At 43.8% G+C, this 21,557-nt stretch overlaps 1 protein-coding gene across 3 annotated transcripts in view; it reads right to left on the bottom strand.

Moving 5' to 3' along the window:
- Window positions 1-21,557, bottom strand: part of KLF12 (Kruppel like factor 12) — a 422,474-nt gene that overhangs the window by 182,792 nt on the left and 218,125 nt on the right. The gene's annotated exons all lie outside the window — the stretch shown is intronic.

Raw genomic sequence — 21,557 nt, 5'->3', positions numbered from 1 at the left:
TACTCCTGTGATATGGGCCATATAAGTAGACAGCCAAATTCCCAAGAATCAGTTGCCACTTGAGAACATTGGTCTTAATGTTTAGTTTATCAATGCACTGTGCACAGCCTTTAGGCATAGTTGTCATTTCTATTTTTTTTTGTTAAAGATCTTAATAAAGACGATATTTAAAAAAAAACATTCAGTAGGCTAACATAGTAAGTCAGAAATACAGTAGCGGGTGCACTTACAGAAATCAATTATTTTACAATATTCTTCTGAGACATATTGCATAATTTAGTCACCATAATTTTTCTTGATTAGCTTGTCATTGTGTGCATTGGTTGTTGCATGCGGTAAATAAAATATCAGCCATTTGTCAGAGGAGGGATTGTTGACTCTGACAACGATAAAGTCTATACCTTATAACTGCACTGAGATGTATATTGACTGTATTTCAATTTTTGAAAAGTCATTGGTAACATGCTTCATTATTCCAAAACTACAAGCACCATATTCTAGTCACACATTGCACACTCTAGCATACTACATGTGTTTAAACATCAGTTGCCAACATAAGCGGGTAATTTGATTTAAAAGTGGTTGATTGCTCATCACATCTGATTTTACCAGAGAGAAAACCAATCAGAAAGAAACGTCATGTTTGAGAATTCCTGATCGCCAAATGGCTATGGGCTATTAGAAGCAATTGTAAAATGTGAAATAATTACCATCAGTGTTAACTATTTTTACTGATTTTTAAAAGTGAAATGTGTTGCTTGTTACACTACTTATATAATTACATGAAGCAGATAGTTACATGTTGTTAAATGTGTGAAAATAAATATGTGAAGTTAATGAAGTTTAAATTAAAAAGAACAAAACATATTGCACTTGATATTTTCAGCTAACAGCAGCATCGTCTTTCTCCCCTGTAACATGAAGGCCAACTCAGAAGCCTCCTGGCTGTTTACACTCAAATGTAGCTTTGTCAAAGATGTTTAACAGTTAGTTTATGATGGAGCTGCCATTATATATTAATTTTGTACATTTAACTTTGCTCATTTTTAAATAAAAGGAGCTGGGTTAAATAAGGAAGAAAACTGTCTTAGGCATGTTTATTCATTACACAACATGCCATCTAGTCTTTTTATTATGTGATATTGCCGACTCTTGAGATTTTGTTGCATGTCTCAATATTTGGTGTTTTTCTTAAAGTACCAAGTGCTTGAGGCATGTGATGAGGTGAAAATCTCATTTAATTTAAAAAAGTAAATTTCTAGCCCTTATGGTTGCAGAAAAATGCTTGAAAATGTGACCCAAGTGTCCCTAAAGACTCAAATGCCAGAAGGCAAATAAAAGAATAAAAATGTATTATCTTTCAAAAATCTCATTATTTTAAAGCCAATTTCACAATTTTGAGATATGAATCGTGATTTTTTTTAATGTTTGGGGTTGGCAATACTGATTAAGTTGCATACTTAATAGGACAAATGCTGTTCCATGTTATGCCGATGCAGCCTGCTGAAGTTAAAGGAATTGCATTGTGGTAATAGAGCATAATTTGGCCCACTGGGCACAGCTTGCATAACTGCAAGTCTATGATCATGACAATACCGGGTGTCTTGTGTTGCATATTCTCTGCAAAGTGTAGGCTCTCCCACGCTTTCAAAATAGTGAAAATCAAAATGCTGTGGTGGGGAAATTCAGCACTGTTAGCACAGAGGAGTGGTTTTTCAATCTAATTTATGGTGATGGCTAATTGGATTGATGCCAAACTGTATAAAATCCACACATTAGCATTAAGAAATTTATTTCTATTCCCTCTCATTTTTTTCTAATCTGTCAGCCCCCATACCCGTCATCTCAGCATTCTACTTAGTTCCCCCTTTCCATATTTGGCCTCTGCTCCTTCCCGTTACCGCATACCTTGCAGTTCTCTTATGTCTTCCGATAGCTCTCACCCCTTTTTTGGTCTCCCCTCTCCCTTTGTGCCCACTTGCCTATTCCCAAACAGACGTGCAGCCTCTAGGATGGCTTTTACAAGTCTCTGGAGAGGAGGTTGGCTCCTTGCCTCATAAACTGTCACGCAATGGCCTAATGTTTTCAAAGGATTCTGTGAGGTGCTCAGCAGGGTGGAGTGTACCGCTCTCCTTCAGGTTTTATTACACAAGTTGGTGACAACTGGTTGACAGCATGGTGAGCCCAGAAGGCTGAGTTCCTCCTTTTCCATCCCAAGTAAGTTCCATTGTTTCTCAGAGCAGTTGCAACTGCTGTGGGGAAATGCAGCAACTAAAGCTATTCTCCTCCCAATAAGATCCTTACAGGTAACTGATTAGCTGATGCCCACATAGAGAGATCTCCTGCTCACCTGTGACTACAGTGCCAAAGCTGCACAGCAGAATTCTTCTGCTTGGTCAGGGCCAGCTCACAACATTTTGGCACCTGAGGCAGGGAGCTCAAATGATGCCCGCATGCCCCCTTACTTGGGCCAAAACTTTGAAAGGTCTCAACTCTGCCTTCTTCCTGTTCTACTCCTCTCTGTTACCTACCCCAGTAAAGGAGAACTAACAACTTAAAATGCCTTGTTCAAAAATTTTAAGTAACACTTACTTAACTTTCAAACGCCTAAACAGCAAATGTAACTTGTCTGGATATTAAACACTGGCATTTTTATCTGTGTGAATAATCAAAGTGGTGCTTTCCGTGCCTTCTTGATTGCAAAGATGTGAACTGCTTCTGAAGGTCCACAGTCTGGGCCAGCTCATGCTCTATTGGGATAGTTGCAAGGCTGACCAGCCTCTCTTACGTCATTGTGGAGCGTAGATGTGTTTTTATTAACTTCAGCTTGGAGAAGCTGCGTTCTCCACTGACAACTAGTACAGGAAATGTTAGAAGAATACACAGAGCAACAAAAGCATTTGGAAAGAGGGTCATCTTATTTGTGCACATATATTCCAGAACAGACTTTGGAGTTGATCCTGCTGAAATGTATCTCGAAAGGGCTTTCAGTTCATTACCTAAATCACTTGCATCAATATCGCGCATGTCATCATGTGTCAACACTGTCTCTAGTGCCCTGCATTGCTGGTGTAGGTCTTCTTCAGGTATAGTAAGGAATTTTGGAATATCATACAACATCCCAAATATACTGCTGTGTTCCTTGAGCTGCATGAAACGTTCTTCAGCTGACTGTATTGCACAATCTAGCACCTGGTTAAAGAATTCAACTTTGAATTGTTGTTTGGGGTCTCTTATGGGATTATCCCATGCCTCGTAATCAAAATGTCTTCTTCTTCGGTGACTCTTGTATTCTTGAATGGGTGGGAAAATAGCTTCAGTGTGAAGTTCCTCTGCTAACTTCTGTGCACTCTTCAGAACATTTTGAAATCCCTCATCTGACTGGTAAGACTGTAGGTATGACTTTGCTTTCTCCAGTTGTTCCATTGCTCCAGATATATCAAGGTCAACATCTTGGATTCTCTTGCTTACAACATTTATTTCAAACAGTATGTCATACCACAACACTAAGCCACACAGAAATTTGAAGTTATGTATGTTTCTGGTGATTCCATTTCCCTCTGCCACTGTTCTCTCACAAACAGTTCCTGCCATAGCATTATCCTCCATAATGGCAACTATGGCATCATCTATCTTCCCAATCTGATGTTCGATAGGCTTTCACTCGATTTTCCCATCATGTGGCACTCAGTTGTTTCAGTGTCAGAGAGGATGTTCCCAGATGTTGCTTCAAAATTTGCCATCGATGCGTTGATGCAGAGAAAAATACTTAGATGCTTTGAATTACATTAAAAAATTTAGCAGCCTCACTAGAAGCTAATGCTGCATCACTGACCACCAAGTTCAATGAAAGAACTGCAAGGGACAAAAAAAAGCTCGAGGGTTTAACTCTCGGGTCCACGTCTGCACTCCTCTGTTCTTTCCTCTCATGATGGCACCATTATCGTAGCCCTGACCTCTCATGTCAGCTATCACAATTCCCGTATCTTCCAGCTTTTTAATAAGCACATTTGTCATACCAGCTCCTGTAGTATCAACAATGTCAATAAATTCTAGAAAATGCTCTCTGACAGTCACCATTGCAGGGACATTTTCACTAGGTTCTGTTGTTGTTATAAAACACATAATTAAAGTAATTTGTTCTGTATGACTGATGTCAGGTGTGCAGTCCAGAATAACAGAGTAATATCTTGGTGACTTCAGATCTGCCACAATCTTCTGTTTGACTTTTGTTGCCGGTAACTGTATGATCTCCTTTGGAATTGTTTTTCCAAGGTAGTGGTGTGTGTACATTTCTTGGGTGGTGACTCTTCTTAGATGCTCCTGGAGTACAGCATCAAACTCAGCCATCAACTCCACAATTTTAAGAAAGTTTCCATTCTTTAGCACATACAGCTGATCTGAAATGCCACGCAATGCCAGGTTTTGGGTAGCAGGCATTCTCACAATGGCAATGAGCCTTTTCAAAACATTTTGCCAGTAAAGAGACTCTGATGCAATCTTCTCTTGATGCTTATCATCTATGGTGGCCTTTAACCTTAGTCTCATCTCAAGCTCTTTCCACCTATGGAATGCTCTGTGGTGATTTGCTGCCTTCGCATGGCATGCCAAATTTCTAGCCAGATTTTACTAGCCCTTTGTTCCTGTAGTATCCAATGTGGCTGGAACATTAGACTGAAAGAGTTTGCCACAAAAACAGTATAGAATATCAGGGTTGGAAGGGACCTCAGGAGATCATCTAGTCCAACCCCCTGCTCAAAGCAGGACAATCCCCAGACAGATTTTTGCCCCAGATCCCTAAATGGCCCCCTCAAGGATTGAACTCACAAGCCTGGGTTTAGCAGGCCAATGCTCAAACCACTGAGCTATCCCCCCGCAGCATTCTGGGTTTTTGAGTAATAAGCCATGGCCTCTCCACTTTGTCACTACTGGGGATTTCACGCCAGTAATGTGTTGGATGGAAACTTCTATTTTCATTGTCTTTGGGGAACATGAAGTTTTTCACTTGCTGTGGCCCAGGCATACAAGGAAGTCCCTCAGGCTAATGCTCAAGTGGGTCCACAGTCCTGGATCATCTAGACTTAAGGAACTAAACTCAGCAGCAGCTGTTTCTTGCGCCTCCGCCTCACTCTTCTCTGATCTACACTTTTCTTCAGGAATGTGCATGGTTACATCCATTTGAGATGGAGATATGGATGCTGCAATAGCTGCCAGGTCACCTGAACTCTGACTAACTGGAAGATCAGGCATCTCCTCACCACTCACATCCTCACTGGGGCCGGAAGGCTCACTGTGAACATTTGTGTCTATGTATCTCAGGAGAGCTCCTTCCTGCTTAGATAGAAAAGCTTCCTTTGCTTTCTTTCTTTTTCTGAATGCTGCCCCAGAGGGGCGTTTTCTTCTTTCACTCATGACTGCTGTTCTGTGCCAGCTATAGTGGCTCTCAACACTCAGTTGAAGGGGACAAATAAGCAGGCTGGTAGCAGGGCCTGAGTGAGGGAAGATATCAGCATCTTAAGGGCCTAACTGGCTCCTACTACTTCAGTTGACTGCCTGTTCTCCTCAAGTGGGTTCAGGGAAGCAGCAGGAAACAGGAAGCTCCCTGAGAAGCTGGTGTTAATCAGTCCAGGCTCCTGAGGGTGCCAGAGAGGTACATAAGAGGCTCCTCCTCCTCTCTCTCCCTGCAGCTCCTGCTGCTTTCTGTTATTCCCTCTCACTTTTTCTCCTGCCTGCCTGTTATGTCTCTTGTGCCCTCCTTCCTCCAGCACAGCACTCCACCATCTCTGTGCATCTAGAGCAGAGAGAAAACATATGCACCAGCAGCAGACACAATCTTCTACACTCTGGGCCTAGTGGCGCCCTCCCACAGTCTGGGACGTGAGGCAGCCGCCTTCGTTCACCTCATGGTAAAGCCAGCCATGTGCTTGGGGCTGTGGGTGGGAAGTAGATATGCAAGAGTACCAGAAAAGCAGCTCCACAGCTTGTGAATTTGGAACCCCACAAAACAATAAAATTTTTGGCTCCAATCCAGCAATTGACTTCTGGGGTACAGTCCAGGGCAGATTAAGGTAGGGGCTTTAGGGGCTGCAGCACAGGGCCCCAACTCAAGGGGGGCCCCGCAAAAATAAATCACAGGCAGTGATCTCTGAGCTGCTAAAAGGGGTGCTCAGGCAGACTTCCTGCCTGCCCTAACCCCACGCCGCTCCTGGAAGTGGCTGGCTGCTGACATGTCTCTGTGGCCCCTGGCAAGAGGTGGGGGAGGGGGCTCTGCGCGCTGACCCACCCCCAGTACCGTCCCCTACAGGGGCAGCGCTTGTGGGTGTGGGCAGCTTATGGCGACCCACTGCCCCACTGCCTCCCAAGGGGCTCGCAGAGAGGTGCTAGCAGCTAGCTGCTTCCGGGAGCGGCGTGAGGCTATGGCAGGCAGGCAAGCTGAGCCCTGCTGCACGCCGGCCGGGAGCCGCTTGTGGTAAGCGCCTTCCAGCCGGAGCCTGCACCTCACACCCCCTCCTCCACCTAACCCCCTGCCCCAGATCAGAATTCACTCCTGCACCCAAACTCCCTCCCAGACCCCTCCTGCACCAAACTTCCTCCCAAGAAAAATACTTATATACAGAGGCCCCACAAAATCTAATAGCCCTGGGTACACTGGAGAGTTAATCCGGCCCTGGTACAGTCAACTGAGGATTAGGGCCTTTTTCTTTATAGTTTCTTCCATATAAACTGTATCCAAAAATATTTTATAGAGTTAAGAATACAGGCCAAAATGTTCAAATTCAGATGGCCTAGAGTTAGGCCTGGTCTACACTACGCGTTTAAACCGATTTTAGCAGCGTTAAACCGATTTAACGCTGCACCCGTCCACACAACGAGGCCCTTTATATCGATATAAAGGGCTCTTTAAACCGGTTTCTGTACTCCTCCCTGACGAGAGGAGTAGCGCTGAAATCGGTATTACCATATCGGATTAGGGTTAGTGTGGCCGCAAATCAACGGTATTGGCCTCCGGGCGGTATGGGGAGGCAAATCTGTTCTATCACAGCTCCGTTACAGAAGACGAAATGCCAAAGCATTTGAAAAAATCTCCAGACAGAGGCCACAGCAGGGACTCAGCACAGTGCTGTGTGACAAGCGTAACAGAAAGCCAAAGAATCAAATGGATCGTCATGGAGGGAGGGAGGGGGTACTGAGGACTCCAGCTATCCCACAGTCCCTGCAGTCTCCGAAAAGCATTTGCATTCTTGGCTGAGCTCCCAATGCCTGTAGGGTCTAACACATTGTCCGGGGTCATTCAGGGTATAGCTCGTCAATTTACCCCCTCCTCCCCTCCCCGTGAAAGAAAAGGGAAAAAAATCGTTTCTTGACTTTTTTCAATGTCATCCTATGTCTACTGAATGCTTCTGGTAGACGCGATGCTGCAGCAGTGAACAACAGCATCCTCTCCCCTTCCCTCCCCTCCCCGGTGGCAGATGGTACAATATGACTGCTATCCATCGTCATCATCAGCCCGTGAGTGCTCCTGGCTGGCCTCAGGTGAGGTCAGCCGAGGGCGCCTGGGTAAAAATAGGAATGACTCCCGGTCATTCCCAGTAGATGGTACAGAACTGCTGGTAACCGTCTTCATCATAGCAACTGGGGGCTGAGCTCCATCAGCCCCCCCCCTTCATGTCTAAAGAAAAGATTCTGTACTGCCTGGACTTTCATAGCAGCTGAAGGCTGGTCTCCTCTCCCACCACCCTTTAATGTCCTGCCTGGACTATCATAGCAGCTGGAGGCTGCCTCCCCCTCATTTTATCTCACTAACAAGTCAGTGTTTCTTATTCCTGCATTCTTTATTACTTCATCACACAAATGGGGGGACACTGCCACGGTAGCCCAGGAGGGTTGGCGGAGGAGGGACGCAACGGGTGAGGTTGTTGCAGGGGCACCCCCTAGAATGGCATGCAGCTCATCATTTCTGCGGGATCTCTGGGGCTCTGACACAGAGCGGCTGTGCTCTCTGGTTCTCTACTACACTTGCCCCATATTCTAGGCAGGACTGACTATTTTTAGACAAAACATAGGAAGGGAATTCCCATTTTTGCCTATGTGCCCCCGGCCGACCTCAGCGAGGCCAGCCAGGAGCACCCATGATAGCAGCAGACGGTACAGAACGACTGATAACCGTCATCTCATCGCCAATTTACAATGGCATGGCAGACGGTACAGAACAACTGATAACCGTCTCTGCTATCTTGCAAAGGCAAATGAATGCTGCTCTGTAGCACTGCAGTACCGCGTCTGTCAGCAGCATCCAGTACACATACGGTGACAGTGACAAAAGGCAAAACGGGCTCCATGATTGCCATGCTATGGCGTCTGCCATGGCAATCCAGGGGAAAAGGGCGCGAAATGATTGTCTGCCGTTGCTTTCCCGGAGGAAGGATTGAGTGATGACATTTACCCAGAATCACCCGCGACACTGTTTTTGCATTGGGATCACAACCCAGAATTCCAATGGGCAGAGGAGACTGCGGGAACTATGGGATAGCTACGGGATAGCTACCCACAGTGCAACGCTCCGGAAATCGACACTAGCCTCGGTACATGGACGCACACCGCCGAATTAATGTGCTTAGTGTGGCCGCATGCACTCGATTTTATACAATCTGTTTTACAAAACCGGTTTATGTAAAATCGGAATAATCCCATAGTGTAGACATACTCTTAGATTCCAAAATCTGTATTTTGGTATAAGCGGCCTGATTTTCAGTTGATGAGCATGTCCCACTGAAGCCAGCAGCTCTGAAAATAGGACCACTTTCATTTAGACATCTAAATATAGCTTTAAGAGATTTTTGCTTCCAGGTTTGTATATGCTGCTCACAGTTATTAAATAATGATTTGTAGTTATTATTGGAATAACAAACAACAGAATGTGAAAGAGAATTAAAAGATTTAGACAAGGGAGAAAAGATATGTTAGCAAATGGGATATGAAAATTGATGAAGAGCCAGTGATGAAACTGGCAGACAATGTGCAACTGTACCCACGCAATGCACCTTAACTTGTGTTGCACCTTGCTTTCCAGATCTAGCCCTGCTTTGATCAGAGACTCTCAATTGTGCTGAGTTGTCTGGTGGTTTTGTGAAGTGCGAAGGAGGCTGGTGCTAGGCAAGCAGAGGGAATGAGGAAAAGAGTGGGTGAGTGTTGTGAAGGGACAACATATATGCTGGTAAAGATCCATGGAGAGTTATAAAAATAAGCATTTTGTACTGGAAGCCGAATAGACTGGGGAGGCAGTGTAGGAATTATGTGAGGATGTATGTGAGTTTAGAGAGCTGAGGAGGCCATAAGGCTCTATGTTTATATGAACCTGAAGGATTAATGTTCCTTTTAGTTGAAATAGTGTAGAGATTACCTCTTGACACACTAGCACATATTCAGTAGGGCCCTATCTTCTCTCACTGCCCCCATTAACAAAATTAATCAGAAAATTTTAGAAGCCTGTTTCCTTTTAGAAGCCAATCTTTCAATACACCAACAACACAGCAAAAGCCTGTTCCAATCACTGCAGCACCCGGGCTATTGCTTCAAAACCACAATTGTAATATTTTTGACCTTTTATTAAAAATATACAGTTACAACAATGGGACTGTATCTAAAATAAAATTAAACACAGAGACAAAAGTCATTGTTCTATGTTTGCTGATATTAGAACAGCTACTGTTTTCATAAAGACTCACACATACTACCATTTTTCCCATTTGTAGGAAAAACTACCTAAAAGAATGTTTAACAAGAGTTCCTTTAAGAAAAATATAAATAATTAATTAAAACATTTAGAGTAATACATGTTGACTAATATATATTACATGGAATTATACAGACAATTTTTAAGCATAATCTTAAAAACATTTTATCGCTATGCCACTGTACAATCACTGACATTTAATCATTCTACCTCTCTGCACTAAATATTACACCACACCTTCCATTTATTTTAAAAAGAGACTAGGTGAGTTTGATATTCAGGAAGCTGAAGGATTAACAGCATTGCCTTGGAATCACATAGTGCAGGAACTGGCAGACATTATGCAAGCTTCCTCGGTGCAGCTCTGCCAATGCACCTCAACCTTGACTGGTGCTATACATTGCTTTTCAAGTCTTAGCCCTGCATAGAGATGAGACTCTTAATTGTGCTGAGCTGTCTAGTGGTTTAGTGATGTGCACAAACACAGGATGAGCCCACTAAACTCACTATGACCCAATATAATATAAGGTATGCAGAAAATCTTTAGAGATGAAAAGTGTAGCACACCAGTGCACTGCTATTGCTCCTGACACTTTCCAATTATAAGCTGATTTTTTTTTCTGATCAAGTTTTCTGGAAGCTGATGTAATACAAAGTCATCCCATCAATAGGAAGGCTGAGACCTACAAGAAGTAATTACACATAAATACATTATTTTAGATTTAAATTAAATCCTGGCCCTGGAGGTTTAAGATGTATGCAATATTTAAGAACAGAAGAAAGCTAGGTAATCATCAGTAGTTTTGCCTCCCTTATTAGTTAAGCCATACAGAGTTAGCTAATGCTTAAATGACTTATTAGGGGACCAACACTTGCCGGTGTGACAATAAAGAGAGAAAATAGAATATCAGCATTCTGAAATATTGAGGACTGTGGTACTGTATGTTTAACCTCAATACTTGTCTTCTGAATTAAATAAAATCTTTGCTAATAACCTTGCAAATATGTATATACAGAGACATATGCTGAAGTATCATGATATAATACTAACTAAATCATGCTTTTAGTTGTGCTCTTAAAATGATTAAAAATCAAATTCTGCCTTCTGAATGAGTGTATGATATTAGTAGACGGTTTGTTTTTGTTTCATATGTGAAACTTCACATTGTGCTTTCTATGACGAATGCACAGTATCCTGCATGCTAATCTAACAAATAGCATCACTGTTCAATATAAAGTGATTGCTTATAACAGGCCTTGAAAATGTACCAGACACCTACTAGCTGGAGCATCAAGCCTGCCAGCCGAAAAATGAAGCTCTCTGCCCTTCCCCCATCAGTGAGATCCAGGAAAATGCACTGAGTGAGAAGTTTGATGCAGGAATCAATGAGTGAAATCCCACGGCCTGTGTTTCACAGGAGGTCAGACTAGATGATTATGGTTCCTTATGACCTTATAATCTATGCCTCTTTTTAAAGCTGGAAAGGGAAGGGTACTGGGATTTCTGTTAGTGTGCTGTCCAGAGTCCCTGCTTGGAGATCCATCTTTTACATCAGTCTCTGGCCTGTTGATTGATAAATTTGAAATTTCAACCCACTCTAGCTACCAAAAGTGAGAAGCTGTGCTTCCATTACTTTCCTCGCAAATGTAATACAGTAACTCCCCACTTAATGTTGTAGTTATGTTCCTGAAAAATGTGAAGCGAATCCAATTTCCCCATAACAATTAATGTAAATTGGGGGGTGTTAGGTTCCAGGGAAATTTTCTTTTGCCAGACAAAAGGCATTATATACATTTTAAACAAGCAATTTAATACAGGTAAATTGCAGCGTTCGAGAGGCAGGGGAGGGAGGGAGAGCCTGCGTGCCAAGTCCTCGCTCCTCCCCCCTCCCTCCTGCTCCCAAAACGCTGCAAGCCACCTGATTGCTGCAGGCAGGAGGCAGGGGAGGAGGGGGAAGGTGCTGATCCGCAGGGTCTGCCGGCGGGCGGGAGGCACTGGGGGGACATAGGGAGGCTGCCAGCTGTGGAGAAAGCAGGCAGCCAAACTACGTAAGAGTGGAGCATTACACAACTTTAAATGAGCATGTTCCCTAACTGATCAGCAATGTAACAACGAAACAACGTTAACCGGGACGACTTAAAGTGAGGAGTTACTGTATGTAAAAGGAGGGTGACCAGATGTCCCGTTTTTAAAGGGACAGTCCCACTTTTTGGGACTTTTTCTTATATAGGCGCCTATTGCCCCCCACCCCCGTCCCTTTTTTCACAGTTGCTAACTGGTAACCCGATGTAAAAGTTAAATATCAGCTAACATAAAATTATTTCTAGTAGTAAACATTATTTTTGCTACCAGGAATCTCTCCCAGGAATAGGAAAACAATCCCCCCTGAAAACCAAAGATTTTCACATTCACAAGAATCTCTAACATATTAATCTGGGTGTGGACTTGCTGCATTAACAACAAAGTACTGGAAAATATAATTTAATAAACTATACAGTCTCTAGGCTTTTGGATCAATGTTTTATGACTTGCCAGGGCACAGAAACATTGTCAGAACCAGTTCAAACACTAACAGGATTGGTGAACTGGAAAGCACAAGTCCTGGATCATGTTAAAAAAAGAATATGCATTCCTGAATCCCAACAACTCTACCTACCCGCACCTACACAGCAGCACCACCAGCCTGCACACTTCATCCAACAGCCACAACCGTTCATTTTATCACCTGTTTGCATGGGGACTAGAAGCATCAATTAATATTCACATGTCTGTCTTGGGAGGAGAAAGAATATAGTTGTCTTCCTGCTATGGGGTGGAGAAGAAGGTGGGTGTCTGACTGCACTGGCTTTAATGGGTACCAATGTTTCAAAAACTCCTGAATAATCACAAATCCAGGAAATTCAAATACTAAATAGAGGGACTTGTGCTCATCCCTCCCCACTTAGTTAATGCCAGGAAATAGGTTAGAATTACAAATATCTGGTCACACGCCATAACTTGGAGTCTATTCCCAGACTGAGGGTGGGTGTGACCGCTATATCAATACTGGGCATTTCCTTTGAAGTTCTGTCCCTCAAAGGCCTAGTGGTCGAGGATTAGAGACAGCCAAGTGACACACTGGATGTTGGGCTGTAAAGCTCAGTGAACACCTCCTTGACATATTTTTTCATTATGCCTGGGGACACCATTGTCATAGAGCTGGGTGCTGTCAGATGTGGACACCGCAGAATGCTAGAGGGCAGGTTGCCATGCTGCAACATCCTGTCTCAGCTGAGAGGATCAAGCTCACCACCATGAATAATGACAGGAAGGGAAAGGTAAGCAAATACAACATTGCTCTTTGTGATGAGGGTTGTCTATTAGATCTCCAGCCACATAAGGTAAAAAGAGAGTCTATCTAAGATCCACACCCAACCATTTGATACTAACCACTTCTGACGACTGCCATGCGTGACAGGTTTAGGAATCCAGCAGCCAGTCACTAGGGAGGGAAATACTGAAGCAGAATGTCATATATCCTGCTACAGATTTCCTACAATGGAAGCAGCACCTCCAGATACAGATGTACATGAAGCATTTCAAAGAAAAATTGTGCTCTAGTTTATGTAATATACTTTTGGACAGCTGTGTTGGGAAACCAAATCCATGCTTTACAGACATAACAAATGTACTCATTGTGGGAAAGATGTCCTTTACTTCCCCCCCACCCCCCATCCCCACAAGCAGATAACTACTACATGGAACACATATCAGGTATTTAATGTTCAATATCAACAGTTTTTGCTTTTGAAACTTCTCTGAGAACACTAGTCAGATTTTAAATCAAAACAGCTTGCTGTCTGGTAAGGCCAACAGAACTGGTCGATGTATTTAATAAAACTTTATGTACAAAGCAGCAGTATCCATGAACTTAATGGTCAGAATATAGAGTCTACAGGGGTAATTTTTATTATAATTTATAGTGAGATTACCCATACTCTACAGTTTTCAGATTTTATTGAGATTTTTATGAGTCTATGTGGCTGTAGCAGTTAACTGCACTAGACATAGCAATGGTGAATGGTGAATGGGAACTGGCATCCTCATACATATTATGTCACTAATCTACCATAAGATATTAATTGCAGTTGTCCAATCTAAGGCATTATTTAAAATCATTTCACAAGTAAAATAATTTGCTATAATTTAATAATAGTGGTGTGTATATACCTATGGATGTATGTAATGTATGCACATATTTATGTATCTCCATCCATCTGTGTGTGTATATATATATATAAACACGAACACTGATTTTTCTTTATACAAAGGACTTGTTTCATTTTAAACTGTCTGAATGTCATAAAACTCTCTCTCATCTATACGAAACCGAACTACCGAAGCTATTAAGATCTAAATCACACCAATCATCTAATATACAAATACTCCATCACCAACATAAAACAAACCAGGAAAAATAACAAGAAAAAATATACTCATATATTGAACAACATATGGCAGAGGAACTATAAGGCAGTAAGAGATTCAAGTTTATAACTAACACACTTCAAGAATCTACCAGTACATAAGTTACTTTGCACCCCCAGGAAATTTGCAGTAATTTGGCCCAAATGACACTAAAATTTAGAGGTGTATCAAACAAACAGGAGCTTAAGGGAACAGAAGGCAGAACAATTGTACTGGGACCCTCAGTCTGTAACATCTGTGTAAATAAAGTGAAATGGGAGAGGATGAGACTCCAGCAAACATGAGGTACTGGGCCCCCAAATTTCTCTTGATGGGTCTGGTTCATATCCTAAACTGTATGAGTTATATCAAAATAACAGATTTGGGGCTCAGTTCTAGCTTTTTGTACTATGATGTGCGCTGATGGGGATGCAAAGTTGTAGAACCAGAGGAATTCTTCATGAACAAAGCAGGCAACGGCCAAATGCCTCAGGGCAAATTCAGCAGCCCTCCTTATACTTGCTTCAGGAAGATTTAGAGTGTATCCCTCCCTGCCACCCCCCCTCCCCCCCAAAACAACAACAAACTGTCTCCAGGTGCTAGCAAATATGGTATAGGAAGGAATGAGATATAGACATGTCTTCTCCCTTTCAGACCTGGTAGCAGGAATTGGAAAGCTGGGCAGACTCAAGTAGGGAGAAGCACCCAGCATCTTCATTCCTCCTACTGAGATCTGAGTGTGGAGTGAACATTCTGGTGCCAGACTCCCTGCGGGACTGGTACAGCACCAAACTCTCCATTGGTGCCAAACAAACAATAAATGTAAGAATGAAATATAGTCTTTTAAGAGGCCAAAATGTTTTGAGCAAATGAATTAGTAGTTCAAGATGGGACAAAACCAAATTAGACATTGGCAATTCTTTAGTATTTATTTTAAAATTAAAATAAAAGACTTGTGCTGTAGTAGTCATCATACTTAAGCATGATTATTTTATTCTGCTTCCCTTAAAAACAGCCTCTGTCTCAAATGCATGATAAAACATATTTTTTGTCCTATCAATGTTTTAGTTCCTTCATTCCAGAAGAATGGCTATTTCTCTGGATTCTTAAATAAATGACGCTGCTACAGTAATGTGAATTCCACCTTAGGACATAAGTCTCTTCTCTTTCTGTTTCACTCTGTGGCTAGTCACTGCCATTCATTTGCTCCTTTCCCAGAACCACTTATGGTTCTGCCAAACAAAGCAGGGGGTGTATTCAGCTTGCAAACATTTTAGATATCCAGTAAATGCATAGGAGGAAGCTTGGGTGGAGTGTCTTCAGCCTCAATGGATTTTTGTGCACATCCAAAAGAAAAAAAAATAGCAGAGAAACTCCACCCTGTTGGAAAACAGGTCAAAACTAACAGTGAATGGAGATGCAGAGACACATGTGTAGGAAGAAAAGTAAATATGGCAGGTGACCAGCTTGGCTTAACAGTGAAATCCTTGCTCGTCTTAAACACAAAAAAACAGCTTACAAGAAGTGGAAGATTGGACAAATAACCAGGGAGGAGTATAAAAGTATTGCTCAGGCATGCAGGAGTGAAATTAGGAAGGCCAAATCACGCTTGGAGTTGCAGCTAGCCGGAGATGTTAGCTGGAGAAGGGTTTCTTCAGATATGTTAGCAACAAGAAGAAAGTCAAGGAAAGTGTGGGCCCCTTGCTGAATGAGGGAGGGAACCTAGTGACTGAGGATGTGGAGAAAGCTAGTGTACTCAATGCTTTTTTTGCCTCTGTCTTCACAGACAAGGTCAGCTCCCAGACAGCTGCACTCTGCAGCACGGTATGGGGAGGAGGTGACCAGCTCTCTGTGGGGAAAGAAGTAGTTCGGGACTATTTAGAAAAGCTGGACAAGCACAAGTTCATGGGGCCAGATGCGCTGCATCCGAGGGTGCTAAAGGAGTTGGCCGATGAGATTGCAGAGCCATTGGCCATTATCTCTGAAAAATCATGGCGATCGGGGAAGGTCCCGGATGACTGGAAAAAGGCTAATGTAGTGCCCATCTTTAAAAAAGGGAAGAAGGAAGATCCAGGGAACTACAGGCCAGTCAGTCTCACCTCAGTCCCTGGAAAAATCATGGAACAGGTCCTCAAGGAATCAATTCTGAACCACTTAACGGAGGGGAAAGTGATCAGGAACAGTCAGCATGGATTCACCAAGGGCAAGTCACGCCTGACTAACCTAATTGCCTTCTATGATGAGATAACCGGCTCTGTGGATGAGGGGAAAGCAGTGGATGTGCTATTTCTGGACTTTAGCAAAGCTTTTGATACAGTCTCCCACAGTATTCTTGCCAGCAAGTTAAAGAAGTATGAGCTGGATGAATGGACGGTAAGGTGGATAGAAAACTGGCTAGATGGTCGGGCTCAACGGGTAGTGATCAATGGTTCCATGTCTAGTTGGCAGCCGGTATCAAGTGGGGTGCCCCAAGGGTCGGTGCTGGGGCCGGTTTTATTCAATATCTTCATTAACGATCTGGAGGATGGTGTGGACTGCACCCTTAGCAAGTTTGCAGATGACACTAAACTGGGAGGAGTGGTTGATACGCTGGAGGGTAGGGATAGGATACAGAGGGATGTGGATAAATTGGAGAGAGTCCAGCGGAGGGCAACAAAAATGATTAGGGGGCTGGAACACATGACTTATGAGGAGAGGCTGAGGGAACTGGGATTGTTTAGCCTGCAGAAGAGAAGAATGAGGGGGGATTTGATAGCTGCTTTCAACTACCTGAAAGGGGGTTCCAAAGAGGATGGATCTAGACTGTTCTCAGTGGTAGAAGATGACAGAACAAGGAGTATTGGTCTCAAGTTGCAGAGGGGGAGGTTTAGGTTGGATATTAGGAAAAACTTTTTCACTAGTAGGGTGGTGAAGAACTGGAATGGGTTACCTAGGGAGGTGGTGGAATCTCCTTCCTTAGAGGTTTTTAAGGTCAGGCTTGACAAAGCCCTGGCTGGGATGATTTAGTTGGGTTTGGTCCTGCTTTGAGCAGGGGGTTGGACTAGATGACCTCCTGAGGTCCCTTCCAACCCTGAGATTCTATGATTCTATGATTCTATGACACAGAAAAATCAATCTTTCCACATAAAACAACAAACACAGTTTATATAGACCCATATTACCTGACCTTTAGAGTCATGGTACAAATTGAATAGTGCTTAGTGTTGAGTTTCTAACTTTATAGTATAAACTGCTACTTAAGACAAACAGTCTCCTATGGAGTGCATCCTTAATAGCTTAAAAGACTCTATTACCAACTTACCAGTGAGTAAAAATAGTCTAGTAATGGGGGATTTCCTACTGTAAATATAGGGAATACCTACCCAAACTAGTAATGTTTTTCTTAGTGATTAATATCTTAGCTACCGGAGAACATATAAAAGACAACTTTTTAATTACATGTGGAATATGTTCCTCATATGACGTAGTCCATCTGGACTCAAGCCAGGCTGTTTCCTCCTTTCCCTTTCATATTGACTAGTTACCAGCAGGGGGATCACTGAGAGCAGAAGAGAAAGTCTCCCTATCCCGAGTTCTTGTGCTTAGCACAAGTTTCCCACTGCAGCCAGGTGCCCACAGATGGAGCATACCCAGTTGCTCTGCAGGGATGATTTGCACCAATCCATTGATGCATAGGAGCTATGAGGGGTTGGAGCTCAGTGCAGATGGAATCTTCCGTGAATTTAGCTGCCTGACTATAACATGACCATTTATCTGAGCATGTGTGATCTGAGATTTTTTTCAGAGGCTCATAAACTGGCTACGTATGTGCAAATTTTCACAGGGAGGGCAAAAGCCCCATCCCTGATAAAAGGGTGACAGCCTCAGCCATAGTTCAAGTTCCTGAGCCAAAGCGTGGAGGTGCTAGAACTTCTCAGCAAAACAGTTGTGCAATTTTTTTAACATGACAAATCAATGCATTTTCCCATAATCTTGTTCTCCTAAACTGCTGAACTGTTTTAGCTGAAACTGCCAAATCCCAAAATCAGCCTGAAGCAAACACCTGGCATGGAAAATTTCAGCCCAAATGGATAAAGTTTGACAAAGTTATGAGCAAGTGAATAAAATATCAGGCAAACTTAAGTATAGGTCAAGTACAGATGCTACCTGAACCTTTACTTATCCCTTACAGCAGGGGTGCCCAAACTTCCTGTCACATGCCCCCTTACCAGTTATGGAATCTGTCTATGCCCCGCCTCCATTACTGCACAGTTGGCTCAGCAGAGGAGCTTTGGCTGAAGGCAGAGCTGGAGGCTACAATGGAGATGGGGGAGGAGCTGGGGCTAGAGGCGGAGCTGGGCTGGGGGTGGAGAGGGAATGAGGGAGGAACTGGGCTGAGGCGGAGCAGGGGTGAAATGGGGCTGGGGCTGGGTTCGGGGCAGAATGGAGCTGGGGCTGGAGGTAGGGTCAGAGCAGGGCTGGGGGGCACTCCACTCCCACCCTCTGTGGGGACTGTCCCAGGTCCCTCCACACGATCCCCCGAATGTTCCTCCTCTGCGCTCTCTGGGGGGGGGGGTGCCCCACAGTTTGGGGACCACTACCTTATATCAACAGTCACCATTGCTGAACAAAAATATTTTATTCAAAGTCTCTCAGGAGTCTTTAACACGTTGGAATACTTTATTTACTCCTGAGGGAATTCTACACTAAAAAATTAAAAATACTGCATCAAAATAATAAAAATTTTAAATTCTACAAAATTCTGCAAATTTTATTTGTCAATAAATAACTATGGAGGCTCCAGCATGGCAGTGGGGAGCACAGGCCACTGGCTACACGGAGGAGGGAGATCGCCCTGCAGCCCCCTATCCCAGGACACGGACTTGATGATGATGCTGCACCTGACCCTGATATAGTGCAAGGGCTGGGCCTGCCCCAGAAACACCCTAGGGCCCTGCCCCGCCGTGGTAGGTGCACCAGATGTGGGCAGGCAGGCTCAGCCTGGCAGGATCCATGTGTGGAGGGGCTTAGTGTGGGGGGGATCCAGATGTGAGGTGAGAGGGTTCTGTGTGGGGCAATCTGGGTGCAAGTGGCACAGTGGGGGATCTGGGTATACAGGGGCTTGTTGGGGAGGGGGGGGGTTCCAGGTCGTCCTGGGGCGATGGGACTCTGCACGGGGGGTTGGGTGAAGGTGGTTGGGGCTCAGCAGAGGGGCCTGGATGCCGGGTGGGGGTCCAGATGCAAGGGGTGGAGCTCAGCAGGGAGTCCAGATGCAGGGTGATGGGGATCAGTAGGAGAGTCCAGGTGTATATGGAGTGGGGCTTATTGGGGTGGGGGTTCAAGTGCGGGAGGCTCAGTGGGGGGTGGTCTGGGTGCAGGGATGGAGGTCTGGATGCAGGAGGGAGGGGCTTGGCAGGGATCAGACTGCAGGGGTGGTGGGGCTGGGCAGGGTGGGGGTTTAGGTGCAAGGGGCTTGTAGGGGGCATTTGGGTATGGGGGGCTCTGGATGCACAGGGGTTGGGCGAATGGGGGAGCAGCTCCCCGTGGCTGAGGAGTGATGGGGGAGGGAAGCAAGAGAGGGGGTGCAGAGAACATGCTGAGGAGTGATGGGGGCTCAGCAGGGTAGGGTTACAGGAATTCTGTGAGCGCAGTGGTGCAGAATTCCCCCAGGAGTATTTATTGCATAGTAATAGTGGTCACCAAAAGCATTTTCCAAAGTTGTCGATAAACCACAATGTAGTTGTCCTAATCCTGCAGCACTTACTGAGATAAAACATCAGTTGAAGTAAAGGAGAAAGGACTTTACTGCTTGAGTTGCTTGAGAAAGGACTGTGGGATAGGACCCACTGGAAATAATATTCCTAACTCTATATCTATACCTTCTTGTATTATATATAGAAAAAATGAAGTAAATTATTCAGACCTTTAGCCGGGCCACTTCACCTTGAGTGGTCCCTTGAAATGTGTTATGCTAAACAGTCTGTTCCACCTTGTATTTAGCTGTGACACTCCAAGTAAATTTTCTTGACCTGAAAAAGAGCTCTGTGTAAGCTCAAAAGCTTATCTCTCACCAACAGAAGCTGGCCCAATAAAAGATATTACCTCACCCACCTTGTCTCTCCCTACATTAACATTGGGAGGTCACTCCCTACCCCTCAATTTATCAAGGTGCCATCAAATATTTTTATACATCCTTATTAAGCCAACTTTTTTGTTAAATAAGATTTTTTTTTCTGAAACTACCTATTAATAATACAGTGTCGTTCCATAACAGTCTGCAAAGTCCCATTGACGCCAATGGCCGGTGAGGATGCACAGCATGACTGGGTCTAAGTCAGTGTGGGTTTGATTTTTCAAACTGCTGGCCCCCTAGATGGTGCTAAGCAGCCTCAACTCCCACTGACTGTTCAGGACTCTAAGCACCTCTCAAGCTCAGGCTCTGCTTGCAGATTGGGACTTTTCTTCTTTGTTGTAGGTAATTACTCCATGTCCCCCCCAAAAGCATGTAAATGAATAAGATAAGAGCTGAAAGTTTAAAGGAGATATCATGTCCTAAAATGCTGTATTAACACTTTCGGTGTGACAGTCAGACTATAGCAAGCACAGAAATGAGATTGCAACTTCATTTGGAAACTGTATATGTTTTCAAATTTCTGTGTACTGGCCAGTAACCAGTAAAATGAATGAGTAAGTGTTGGAGCAGCTCCTGTACAATGAAAACCTAAAAAAAAGTCTGAATTTTAAATTTGTTTTTCAAAGGGGGATTCAGGAGTTTTGTACACAAAGACACACGCACACGCTTCCGCTCATTAAATCTGTCTATCTTTCTTTGCATTCACACCTGGCTCTCAGTTTTGGAGAAAGAGTTTGAGATAATGGGGGAACATGCAAATGGGGCATTTCAGACATGAGATGAGATGCAGGATAGCGAAGATGACACTAAAAGAGTAGTTGGTAAGATAAGGAGGAGAATCAGGACAGCGAATAAGAGGAATAAAGCGGCGGAGGAGATTTTGAAGGTATTGAGAGGAAAAGGGAATTCAAGCAGAATAAGAACGGAGAAGTGTCCTGTTGACTTAGCTAGAAGGCAGTAGTTAGGAATCAGGGCAGTTTTGTTGGAGAGAAGAGAATCCAGATTGTATGGTTCAAGGGAAGAGCTAGGGGAAGAAATGTAGGCGGTTGGAGCAGAAAGCACATTTCAGTGCTTGGGCAAAAGGATCATTTGGAGATGAGATGTTAGAGAGAAAGATGAGATCAAGGGAATGTTTTCTTAATATACAAAAAACAAAATGTGTTTTTAGGCAAAACAAAAGTAGCTGGATGGGTGGCTGGGCAAGGAGACAGAAGAAGAGGAAAAAGCACACTCAACAATAACACCTATGGGCACTGATAGAGAAA

The sequence above is a fragment of the Mauremys mutica genome, chromosome 1 (genome assembly GCF_020497125.1).
Source record: "Mauremys mutica isolate MM-2020 ecotype Southern chromosome 1, ASM2049712v1, whole genome shotgun sequence".
NCBI lineage: Eukaryota > Metazoa > Chordata > Testudines > Geoemydidae > Mauremys > Mauremys mutica.
The sequence above is the reverse complement of the archived record's forward strand: the minus strand, read 5'-3'. Positions and strand labels throughout refer to the sequence as shown.